Source organism: Catharus ustulatus, chromosome 3 (assembly GCF_009819885.2).
Source record: "Catharus ustulatus isolate bCatUst1 chromosome 3, bCatUst1.pri.v2, whole genome shotgun sequence".
In the NCBI taxonomy this organism is placed as follows: Eukaryota; Metazoa; Chordata; class Aves; order Passeriformes; family Turdidae; genus Catharus; species Catharus ustulatus.
Window position 1 is genome coordinate 31069315 of NC_046223.1, and position 13189 is coordinate 31082503.

A 13189-nucleotide genomic window follows, 5' to 3' on the forward strand; every position below is an offset into this window, starting at 1 on the left:
TTAGTTGAATATGCATTAATATATTAATGCATATTAACAAAAATAAATGGAAAAATGTTGTTTATTTGTATAAATAAAAACTAATACATGAAACAAGTGGTGCAGCTATGTATAAGGATAGTATGGACTGAAGATAACTGGTATAGGAGCAAACAGTCAGTGATATGTTCCTCTCTGTTCTCCATGCACTTTCTTATGCAAAGTGCAGTAAGGGCAAGACTATTAATATGAAAGAATAGATATAGGAACTGCATATTCAGCAGAGAAATTATTGATCCCAGGCTGGAGGCAAAGTTATTTAAAAAGCTATCCATTCTAGACTTAAATGGTTCCATGAGATTTAATAATAGGTTATTATATTTTCTATACAAAAAGGGAGTAGTGGTGTGATTCAGACAACTGATCTGTTAGTTAATCTCAGCTCAATAAGCACTATGTAAAAACTACAAAGAACATTTTACTGAAAGAAAAAGCACAGAAAGAGATGGCTAGTGGAGTTTTCCTTGATCTGTCTTCCGACTTCTCTGATCAAATATTTTAACCAATAATATTGACTCTGTAATCTGGTGCTCCAACGAAACTTGTTGCATATACTTTGCAGTGATTAACAAACCATAGGAGATATTGAATAATAGATAAGAAGAAGGAAAAACTGGATTAGCATGGGGCCCTAAATACTAGAAATCACAGAAAACAATATGTCATGCTTTTACATCATACATCATCACATATTCTTTAGCAATGAAATGACAGAAGATCCTATTTTAACTAGTTAGTCATAGCCTGTATAATACTACCAACATGATATGGTCTTCAAAAGGAAAAAATACTTTTTGAGATCATATCAGAAAAGATATTTCCAGCAGCCAATATATTGAGAAAGAATGTTTTTAATATATAAGGCAAAGTTTGGGCTTCAGTTTTTGGAAGGAGGTATCTTAGAACGAACCTCCAACCAGTTATCAAAGTGAAGAAGAGGATTTTCTTCTTTCTAAATACTGGGAAGTGTGCAAGGAAATTTCTGGGTCATATAGAAAGTTGTCAAAATATGTGCCATATCTAATGGCACTGAGAGTTTATCACCTTGTTCTGCAGTTGAGCCTCCAGGACTCACTGTCAACAGTATGAAAAAAAAGAAAACAAAGAAGAGGAAATATGTGGCAGGAAAAGCTGCAAACACTCACAACATTTAAAGTGTCACTACAGACATGAACAGACCAAATAGTCTCTCAAGGCACCCAGGTTTGCAGGCCAAGTATATTCAAATCATATTCAAATGAGACAAAGATCAGAATGTTTCATTCAATCCTACAGCTCTGTTTTAACCTGTTAAAGTAACAGAGGCTTCACTTGATTTTGATTTTGCTTGCCTATTAATTACTTAAAGGGAGTACTTTATTAAGGATATGTTCTAGATTAAAATTTTCTATGCCAGTCAAGTGTTTTGAAAGCACAAACACACTATATGGAAGTAACAGTCATGACTGACTATTAATTAGTGATTACAGAAGGTGGTGCCACTCCAGCTGGGTGGAAATACAGGGATTATTGTCAGATCCTGCAGATTTGGAGCTCACTCTTTTTTTTCTTTTTTGTTTTTTCCATTTATGTCTCCCCCCAAGTTCCTTTGCCCTTCTCTCATCACACGTCTTGCTAAATGGCAACTACATTCTTCAGAATGAGGTACTGAGTCCTCTGATAAGGGCATAGAGTGCTATAGCACAAAAACTTCAAAATTACTTTCCTTGTAATAGGATTTTAGCAGGACTCGTTCTGCACTTGCTTGGATCTTTCTTCTCTGTGGGACTTCTGTGTGCTGCTACCACCAACCAAGGAGGTCAGTCTCTTTCTGCTTCCTTAGAATATGTCCAGATAGCTCCCCAACGTAGAAGCCCACAGACTGAAGTCCTGCAAGGTGATGTGCTATAATAGATCTAGACTGCAAGGTCATTAGATCACATTACTAATGCAGGAAGTGAAGGATCCAGACACTGACATTCTGTTCCCTGCTTTGGACTCTCACATATCTAGCTGCTGGAGCAGTGAATTTAGGATACATCTTGGCTGTGTGACACTGCTTTGGCAGTTTCTCTTCAACATAACTTATTCATCACCCCTAGGAGCTAAATAAATGAATGCCACACTTAACAAGTGGGCCAGGGACTGGAGGATCCCACATGCCAGGTCATAATGATGAGAGAAAGCAGCAGCAAATGCTGCAGTAAAATGAAGCAAGTATTCCTTGTTCACATCTTTAATGAGGACCATTTGGTCTATGTTACAGCTATCTTGTCACTCCTTCCAAAACTATGCTAGCAGCACATAAGCACAATTCAACAATTCCTGGGCTAGCAGTCAAATGGTAGTTCCAGAAGCAGAACAATTTAATCAGTGTATTGCTGCATGCACACAAATTATCTCTGTTAGGATGCAGGTGCTGTGGCATTATGTCTGTGATTCGCTTGATCTGATCTGATAGCTCTGCAGATCCAGGCAGTGTACCCTGTGATTCTATCAGCTCCATTAGCTTCAGCTTAGCAGGGTCCTGGCCCTGCTGTGTTATGCAGTATAGATAGTTCTTTAGCTTGTAAAGAGTAGAGCTTCTCCTTGGAAACCCTGCTGGCACCACAAGCTGCTTTTCAAGCCAGTTGTCTTTCTTAAGATGTCTAAATTGAAAAAGGAGTTCCTCTGGACTGCTGAGAAAAGATACTTAGAGTTACTTTTATATTTTTCTCAAAAATACATATTGTTCAAAATTCAGTACTGAAGGAGTAATCTGAACTAAGTAGGTTTCATATTCTTCAGTACTTTGTCAAATATTAAAAAAATATATAATGAAACTCATACAAGTGAGTGAATATAAAATAAATTAGATTATATAATTAAATGTGAGAATTTGATCAGACTGTTTAAATCATGATACCTTGGAAAACTTAGGGTAAAGAAGGGAATCAGAAAGGAAGATATTTTGTTTAGTAACAGTCATTGTTGCTGTTATTAACTGTCATTGAGACTAATGTACATATTCTAACAAAAGATATGACAGGGAAAGTCGAATTTCCAGACTGGAAATAATGTTCCAATTGCGGTCTTCTGAAACTACAGGTAATGAAGTTATAAACAATCTCTTTTACCAGAGTTGGGATTGCACACAAGAGAAAAATCCAGTTAGAAGAGATAACACTTTTTCAAGTGACAATAGTGGGACATCACAGGATTGAAGTTAGAGTTCCTAACCAGTTCCCAACCAAACACACGAATCTTTCAGACAGCAAGGCTGTCCTGCAGATATTTGCAGTGGGTTTTAATTTTTTCCTGACTACGACTTTCTGTTTCTGCTCACTAATAGGTCCTCACATGATAACATCTTTCTCTCATTCCCTCAGATGCAAAGCAAGTAGATGTGAGGGAAAGAATTTAAAGGAGGAAATTAGAAAATTAGAAATAAGGAGGCTAGAATAGGAGATGGACAGCAGGACAAGTGGGAAAGAAGTCCTGAGAGGAATTTAAGAGAATGGAAAAGATAAGAAAACACACACATGTACTGAGAAAGACATATATGTAAGGGAATGATTTAAGAGTGTGCAGAGATGGATGCCAAAATTCACTCTATTTGTTTTGTCTCATAAGTACTTGATTTGCAACTTTAACATAGGGGTTGGCTGACGAGGGGAATACCCTATTATACCCTGTTATTAAAAATAAAAATAAAATAAAAGGGAATATTATAATCCAAGAGGATAGATTGGGATGTCCAGTGTTGGGAATTTCAGCTAATTCCCTCTCTACCTTGGGACTGATGGTCTTTCTTGCACCTATTTCCTTTGTGTCTTAAGTCCTCTCACTGTTTTGCAGATGATGCTAAGTTGCACTGCAGAGAAAGCTGAAGTTATGTATTGAAATCAATCTCTTGTTAAAACACACTGGAAGTTTAGCATAACAATTATAATTAATTGAAAATGTGCAAAATCATTTTAGAAACTTCAAGGTCAGGTTGAAGAGTGTTTGGCTCCAGGTTTGTTGATTGCAGTTGTCTTTTTCATCTGTATCTGAAATTTAAAGTAAATATGAAAATCAGATATCTCAGGCTCACTTCTCTGTCTTGGCCTTTTTCTCTTAATTTTCTGCCATTCTGTGTTCAATCAGAGTGCTCAGCTTTCCTCATGGGTATCTCATGAGTGCTGCATATGGAGATGAAGACTTGCACAATGAAAGATGCAGTCAGGCCAGTACTGCCAAACTTTGTTGGATGCTTTTTGGAACAGGAAGATTTCATCAAGATAAAGCTATTTTCTTCTTTTAGAGGAAAAAACAAACTTGCAAAGAACAGAGAACAGCAACATAAAACCCCTTGACTCAAAGTGTCAAGCTCAAAAAAAAAAAAAAAAAGTAAAGGTGTTCCACTGGCTAAGATGGAAAGACTTTTCAGCAAAAAAGAGCCCATTCAGGTCAGCATCAAATCAAACTCTTCCATTTTCGTGTTTTGTTTTATAATTAATTTTCTTTATAAACACAGCATTTGAAGTTGAAATAACTGGGCCAGAAGACCAGATTTCCAAGGCCAGGTTTGCAATGAATACTTCATTATCCATGAGGAAATAAAAGGCCAGTAGAGTGTCCTTTTTCCCATTAAATAAAAAATTCATTCTCATTTCCCCACAAGAGAGTATTTCAGAGGCCCAGTGGTCAGCCAGCCACAAGGGCTGAGCAGTTACCACTGTAGTGAGACAAAGGCTTTAGAAGAACAGCTATGACAGAAAATAAAGCTTACCCCTCTCCAATGCAGTGAGGCATAGCTGTCATAACCCTGGAAACCTCCTGCCTGACGGCTTCACTGAGGTTAGTTTGAGTGCCAGGCAGCTACAGCTACCTCTCAAGGGCTTGATTTTCTGTTATATTAGAGGTTATTTATAATCACTGATGTGAAAGTGATTGGCAGGAATCAGGAGAGCAGAATTCTCTTCTTCTCTAATCCTACTTCTCCACCACCTAAGTGACTGAGCAGCACATAACAAAGTAATGATCGTCTCTCCAAAAACTCGGATTAAATTCTTTTTTTTGGAAACACAGCTTAGAATCTAGCAATAACGAAAATAATGGCAAAAGGAGATGAGAGAACAGAGTGAATATGAAAAAAACAGTTCCTTTCTGTTTTACAATATCATCACAAAAATATAAAAGAGGAAAATAGTCGGTGAAATTTGGTTTATAGAATCAAAACTTTAATTGTGATTTACAAGAACTCAAAAAACGGAAGTGAAATGACAAAGAGAAATAACAGTGTGATGCTAAATCTGGAAGTGACTCAACAGTATCTGGAAAAGTAAAGTCTTTGATGCAAACATCTGGAAAGAAATGCCAACAGCCCAAAAGGATGCCCTAATATTTTTTGTTTTGTTGTTTTGAGGTTTTTGGGGGGAGTTTTGGTCGGTTGGTTGGGGGGTTTTGTTTGTTTGTTTCTTTCTTTCTTTGTTTTATTTTGTTTGTTCCAGTTTTCTGACTTTTAATATTTTAACATGGTAAATCTCTTTGGATAAAAATTAACTTTCTTAAAGTGATTTTTGTTATAGATTCACTTACCTTGATTAGATGCCTAGCAGACTGGTTTTTGTGGGGTTTTTTTTACAGCAATATAAGCCAAAAAATAAGCAGAAAAAAGTCCTTTCATAGGTAAATTAAAAACCTGGCTATAAACACTACCACCCAGTTTTGAAAGGCACAATGCAAAGTAGGTATACTTCAGAGCCTTAATGCAACTTAATTGATTTCCAAGTCACGTAAAGGTCTTTCACACAAGAAGGTCTTGAATGTCCATGATCTCAGCTTATTGTTTTGTTGGGATTTGAGAAAGTTTTTTGTTGTTATTGATAAAACTTCTTGCTTTGATGCAAATTAAATGAGAAATGCTAATCACATTTCATCTGATCATATGTCCAGCTGTTTAACTAAATTGACTGCTGTTCCAAATCACTCCTAGTCCACAGGGATTATTTTCGACATAGCAAGACAGTACCAGTATTGGAAAAGATTCTATTTTTCTTTTTTTTTTCCGCATAATGCTTAAGGACCAGTATGTTTCTTTTGGAGCAGTGAAGGCATAATTCGTTCTTAGAGTAGATAAAGACCAAAAGCTGGATCTGCACTTCAAGGAAAATGGAAGACCATTAATTTTTTTGTCTAAAATACCATAGAATTCTCAATATTGGGAATCATCTGACCCTGTGCCTGACTACTGGAGTGTGAGCTGCTACACGGGGACCATCACATATAACCAGCAGAGTTAATTTCGGTGCATAAAGTTAAGCAGGATTTCTTTAACATGAAAGAGAGCAATGGGAGTTACTCATGTGATGAGAGGGTAGAGCATCAGAAGTAGAGGTCATCTGTTGGAAAGGAAAAAGGGTCTCCTGTTTTCTAACTCAGGTACCTCCTTTTACCATGCCCTTAAATTCACTCAAATACAAAAACAAACTAGGCATGCTAACAGATTAAATGCAATCCTGCACCTGGAACTGCCTGAGGAAGAAGCAGCCTGCCTACAGTTAGGCTAAGACAATGTACGACTTTGTCTGCACTTTCCTTTGGTTATGTCTATGTCAATCCGATGGGATGGGGCTGTCCTGTGACCCTACATTCATTCTTCTCACAGTTCTCAGGCATTAATGGAATAAGCACGTAGTTAGACCAGCGAAAGTGTTATCAGCCCATGAACAGCCTGTTTACAAGGAATGTTGTGTAAGGGTGGAACTGTGCAATCCTGTTCCAGATAAGCAGAAGTTTTGCAGGTGTCCTGCACAGAGCTCACCGATTAAAAAAAAAAAAAAAAAAAAAAAAAAAAAAAAGTGCTAAACTGTGTAATTTTGAAAGTGGGATGATAATATTTCATGCAAAAGATGGAAGCCAAGAGAGGATATGGTCTTGCATAAATAATAAAGTCAAACTCACATAAAAAATCCTTTTCTTTCTCCCGTCCTCTTTCTCTCTCCCTCCCTTCTTCCCTCTCTTTCTCAAAAATCTTCCCCTCCCTTCCTTTCTCTGTCTCTTCTTTTTTCCTTCTCTCCCTTTCTGGCCTTCTTTTCTTCCTTCCTTTTCTCCCATCTTCTAATTATATCAACCTCTGCCTTTGATGCATTTCTTAATTTCCTTAATCCCCTTGTTGTGTGGCTTTGCAAAAGCAAGGAAGAGTAAACATATTCTTTGCTTTAATATGTAGGATTTCAGTTGGATTTCTCAGTATTATATAGCCATTGACTCTGGATACCACTAGATAATGCTCAAACAGAGAAGACAAATAATTTCAACACTGAGTTTATTAATATTAAATTTGTTTTACTTTTCTCATGGTTGTGAACAGAAAAAATGAATCATGAGATGGAGGAGATGCAGCAAAGGAGGAGGGTAGTAAGGTGAGGGAGGACAGGGTTTCTCCAACACACAGAAGGAGGGAAAAGAGAAGACAGCATTGACACATATTTTCTAACCAGCATGGCTGGTTCCATACCAATTATTTTCAGACCAATTTGTTCTGATTTCTTCTGCATCTGTGAGACTGCATCTGTTTTTGTGGCAGCCTTGGCAGTAGTATTTATCAAATCCCTGTTTGTAAGTCTGCGTGGTTTGCAACACATGCTTTTTAATTCCATGGAAGCAGCATGTTCTAGAAAACTGCAGATGTTATTTTGTGTCAGCTACCAGGAGGAAACACTAGGAAGGCTTTTCTGCCTCTTCCCAATGAGAAAAGCAAACTGTAACAGAAGCCTCCGCTCTATCAGCTCCCTAGGATTTCTCAAGAGTGGACAAGAATTATGCAGTGGTGTGCTTTGAACTGAAAAATGCCATGATGGTCCTGAGCAACTGTGAGACATTCTAAGGTAGTCATTTGTACCCCACACGTGCCCTGAAGTGAATCTCTTTGTAGAGATTCTTGTGAGAAGGGTCTATACTGTTCACAAGCAACAAATGTGGAGAAGGAAGTGTTCTGCTGTTCTGCTCTTGCAAGTGATAGACAAAACAGTGACTGTATCTTGCAAGTTTTGTTATTTCATACTCAGTTTGCAGGAAGCTGGACATGGAAGCTTTCCCTTGGCTTACACTCATGCGGTCCTTCCAAACAGCAGGCCCAGCATGAGTCCTGACTGTGTTCCAGCTTCACCAGAGGACAGGATCAGGTCTTCCACTTTGCCCTGGTTTCTGTTCAGGCATGTAGCCCAGAGTTTCAGAAAGGTGTTGAGTAACTCTTGATGGATGCCTTGTTTTGACCATGAGGCAATTGTGATTCAGTGTGGCAGATGCATCCAGCTCACAGCTTGAACTCTCCCTTGAGACTTTTAAGTCATTATTATTTTATTAGTAACATCTCTAAAACTTTGTTCAGTGCTTATTTGAAGCATGAATAACACTGGAAGTAGTCCAATACCTTGCATTTTTATATTGTTTTGGCCTATGCTCCCAGAGGATATGGACAGGACTCTGCCCTTCCATTGCCCGTGTGGGTTTAACACCCCGTGGCAGGCACACAGACCTTTACAAACACCAGAGTGCAGAGTCTTTTGGGCAAAGTTAGCTAATCCCTGGATGTGTAGAGTGCTGAGAGAGACCCACCCCTAAGACATTAAGTGTGAATTCAGCAAAATCTTGAAACAAATAAGCAGGTGAATAAAACAAGGCTAATCTAGGGTCTCTGGGAGTCAGAAAGGAAGGCAGCAGCAGGAAGGACAGGAAATGTCTCTCTTTGGAATTTGGACTAAATTATTACCCTGTGCCAAAGGCAAGTCTTCATGATGTTTAGAAGACAACTGAAACACCAGAGGCAAGAGTTTGCTTTTAGTAAAAGCCTCAAGCCTCTCTGGAGTGAAGTGGTCTCTGCAGTTAGAAGCAGATAGGCATTGTTTTGGCAGGACAGAATGTCACACCCAGCTTTGGGTACAACCCAGGGGTGTGACACCACACAGCATCTTGGAGTAGACACACAAACCTCAAACCCTTAATTATTTTCTGACTACTAGTCCTTCGGACAGCTGCTGAAAAAAAGCAAAGAAATCAAACCTCCAGCTGCTGTCTGAGGTGCTTACTCTTCATGACCTGTGACATGTCATGACACAACAATATGTGACACAACATGTTAGTACTTCAGTCAAGTTAAACTAAATCATCTCTTATGCAGATGTTTTTATTTCATTACACTTATTTCATGGCTTCATTTAGGGCTGGGGAAGTGTTTCTGAAAACCAGCAGTAGATATTTCTGAGAGTAAAAGTTTGCCTTTGGTGGTGTAAAAGCTAATTTTAGGCTGGTTTAATGAAATGTGCTTATATTTGTACAATCTGAAAACTAAAAAAGATAAAAGGCTTCAAGTATGCAAAGACAATTAATTTCTTACCTTTCCAGTTATGCTGAGCATCACCATAATCAACTAGACTGCAGATGCTGATGAAGCAAGCAGTATTTTTTTTTTCTCTTCATGAGTTTATAACAAATTTTCATCTTTATCCATTGCACATCTAATTAAACCTCTTTTGTAACTGAGAAGTTCATTGAATTGAACAATTATGACATTTAATATGAAGCTAAATTATCACTTGCTCTTCAAATAAATTCAGAAAATCCTTTAATTACAGTTATTTCAGTTCTACAGGGAGAAGTGAGGCTTCATAAAGCTACAATAAATGTCAACAGCAAACTTGTTTCTGCACCTTTTGAAAATTGTAATTTGAACCAATATTTTGCCTACTTTTTTGGTCTGTGTCTATGTTACCTTGACATCACACTGGTTGAAGTGGTTTCAGACTGGATATTTTGCCACACACTTTAGATCAGGCAAGTCTGAACTTCTTTTCAAATTGCTAAAGCTTTGGGGGGGAAAAAAGAGCAATACAGCATTAAATCTTTCTGTCAGTCTGTAACCAGTCTAAAGACTGAATAAAGTCTAAAGTCGAGAGTGAATTGGACAGAAGAAGGGGTTTTGCTACAGAGTAAAGGTTTAAGTATAACCTGGCTAAACAATTGAATCTGTACCAGCACACAAAACTTCATCTGGAAATAATGGCTGACAAGCAATAGTAAGACCCCAGTTACTCAAACATCAACAAGTAATGCACAGGTCAAACACTGAAGGATTAAGACTGTGCAGAGAATTGCTAGTGCATTTTCAAACAGTAGTTGCCAATTAAATACCTCTGACACAGCAATTTTGTAATGGAAAACAAAATTCTTTTAGAATGGAAGTGTGATTGTAGAGTAGCATGGTGTATAAAACTGTGAGTTTTACTCTTAACAGCTGCACAGTTCTAAGTCTAAGAGCGGTAAAAGTCATTAAGGGACTCACATGTCTTTTGGAAGAATAGCTGACATGATTCAGGGAAGGAGTTGCAGGGAAAATTTGGGCACCCAGCCAAGCACTCCTTTCATGTGCAGAGCATGTTCAGAACAAGTGTCTCCAGCTCAGCTTGGCAATGGGCAACCATGCTGTGCAGACCTTCACCTGGAGGTGGGCAGCAGGATACTTTCATGAGCCCCTTTCCTGTGCAGCACTGAGAGCGAGGGAAAAGCTACATAAGGCAGGGAAACTGAAATAGTGCTTTCTTGTGACCCATCACATCCTTTATGCCTCAATTAGTCCCTGTGTCTATCTCTAACAAGGTTGTACAGATTTTACTTGATACTGGTGATGGATTAGAGTTGTTTCCACTGGAAATATTCCCCAACTAATGATATCCATGATTGTCAGTTCTCTGGCAGCCTTGCTGGGATACGTATCTCGTGCGCATGTGTTTCCCTTTAAAGCAGCCAGCTCTCACGGCTCAGGCTCTACAGCTGGCTTTTGGAGGGCTGAGGTGAGGGTGGGAAAGGCAGAGAGCAAAGGCTGTCAGTGCAGGTTTTGGCCTTGCTGCTGAGGGTCCTGGGGCTGGTGTCACCAACGGAGATGGTGACGGGCCTTTGAGGAGAAGCTGTATCCGAGTGGCTGAGGTCACTCGGCCTGATCTGCCTGGAGGAGACTGCGGGGACACCTCGTCACCTCCCTCATGAAGGGAAGCAGGGCAGACACTGATCTCTTCTCTGGTGACCAGAGAGAGACCTTGAGGGAATGGCATTATCCGTGTCAGGGGAAGTTCACGCTGGATATTAGAAAAGGTTCTTCACCCAGGGGGTGGTTGGGCACTGGAACAGCGAACTACAACTCCCGGCGTGCAGCACGGCGCCGGCCGCCGCTCCGATTGGCTGCCTCCCCCCGCCCTCCGCGCGTGACGGCGCGGGGCTGGCGGCGGCGCCCCCCGCGCGCTGGGGCAGGGGAGCGCATGGCGGCGGCGGCGGCGTGGGGGCGGCTCCTGCGGCGGGCGCGCGGGGCGGCCTCGCGCCGCGCCTGCAGCAGCGGGGCGCGCGCCAGGGCCGCCTCGGCCGCCGCGCAGGTGAGGGGGGCCCGGGGGCGGCGGGGCCGCGGAGCGGGAGGCGCTCGGGGCCGGCAGCGGGCGGGGGTGCTGGGCAGGTGAGCCGAGCCGTGCCGTGCCGCCGGAGGTCGCGTTTGGGAGTTTGCCTGGTCCCTAAGATGTGTTTCGTGCAGGGGAGCTCTGGTAATCGTGGCAGCGCCTGGCGGGGTGACCAGGGGTCTTGGGCACCGTGGGCGGGGGCTGCCAGCGCGTTCCGGACAAATGCAGCCTGCCCGTAGAATTCTGCAACGTATCCCGGACCGACCGGTGGTTTGTGCGGTGAACATGACCTGATTATGTATAGGGGGAGGGAAGAGTCAACAAAACATGTATTAATACATAATGCTATGCCCTTCCTTTGTTGAGATATCGTCCTTACTTTGGAAGTACGTGGGACACTCGGTCTCATGGAGCGAGCCGGTCCTGTGCTCCTGTCCAGCCAAAGGAGAGGTTACACAACGCTCTTTGGTCAGCCTGGGTCAGAACCCGGCTGGTTGGGCAGCTTTCGGTGGTTGTGCTCCGATGGTCACGCGAACTTCGCACTGAACCTGTTTGTTCTGGTGCTGCCGCAAAATCAGCTCAGGTGTTGCCCTGATACAGCTTCTCCCGGTTTAGCTTTCGGTCCCGCGGGTGGATTCGGTCTCCTGGTGTCCGAATGCAGGAGAAGAAGCTGTGTGGAAAGGCAGAGGTTCTGTAACTGTCTAGCAGAAATAGGGCATGGCACACAGAACAATCCCAGCTGGAGCGTGATTTATTGAGTTACTTGCAATTGCATGACTGGCTTTAACAAACAAAATAAACTAAAGCTACTAGTGACAGACTCTGTGTTGCCAGAATTGAATGCATTCACTGCCACTTCTTTACAGGAAACCCAGTGGACTTGTGCATTGCTTTATTGCATGCTTGCTTGGCTCAGAAAACTACAAAGGTTATTGAATTTGCTTTGTTTGTTTGTTTTGCTAGGCCATGAACTTTTTTATAAATTCTGATCAGAATTACTTTTCACTACTTTCTTCACATACGGTAGCTTCAACAAACATTCTGGAATACTTTAGAGATAGCTTGGTTACAGCATCCATCTGAAAGCCCTATGTCTCTTAGGGGCAAAATGGGAAGAATGGGATGGGGGATACGCATTTGTAGCATAGTAAATATGAGGAGTGTGCCAGGGCACCGGCTCATATCCTGCAGGGCTTGAGAAGCAAGCTAGTGTAAAAACAAAGGCATTGCAGACTTAGCAGCTATACAGTGATAGTACAATCATTGCTCCTTTCTGTTCTGTCTCTCCTGGGATTCATCTGTAGAGAGAAGCAATTAATGTTACAGCCATAGGGGACAGTGAAATGTGCTTTCAAATGAGAAAACATTCAGACATACAGTACAGTTATTAATAGTGCTTTTCTGTCTTCTCTGCTGGAGTTGCAAGTATTCATGGGTTTAGTTTTTTGAAGTTTTAGGGAGGAGGTGTGTGCAGAGTAGAGAACACTGATATTTCAGTCCCCTTTAAAACAGTTATTCCAGCTGCAGAAGGAAGAGCTGTGTAACTCAGGCGGTTCAAGAGAAAACTGGGAGGCTGTGTCCAAGGCCATCCACTGTAAATCTTTTGGTTAGGTTGCAGACAGTGAGGTCGGTACAGCTGCTGTGCTAGCAGTGTGTGGTGAACAATTTACTTGTGGGAATCTTGATTTTTGAGATACAGTTGTCAGTCTCAGAGGTGTGCACAGAGTGGAGTTCTGTTTCCTAAGACTAGAGCAGGGCATGAAACT

General features: G+C 41.1%; 1 protein-coding gene across 1 annotated transcript in view; it reads left to right on the top strand.

The window, feature by feature from the left end:
- The first annotated feature begins 11338 nt into the window (after nucleotides 1–11338).
- MOCS1 (molybdenum cofactor synthesis 1) overlaps nucleotides 11339–13189 on the top strand; it is a 29790-nt gene continuing 27939 nt past the window's right edge. The window contains exon 1 of the mRNA XM_033055010.2: nucleotides 11339–11405. The gene's annotated coding sequence lies outside the window, so the exon portion shown is untranslated. The remainder of the gene's footprint in view (nucleotides 11406–13189) is intronic.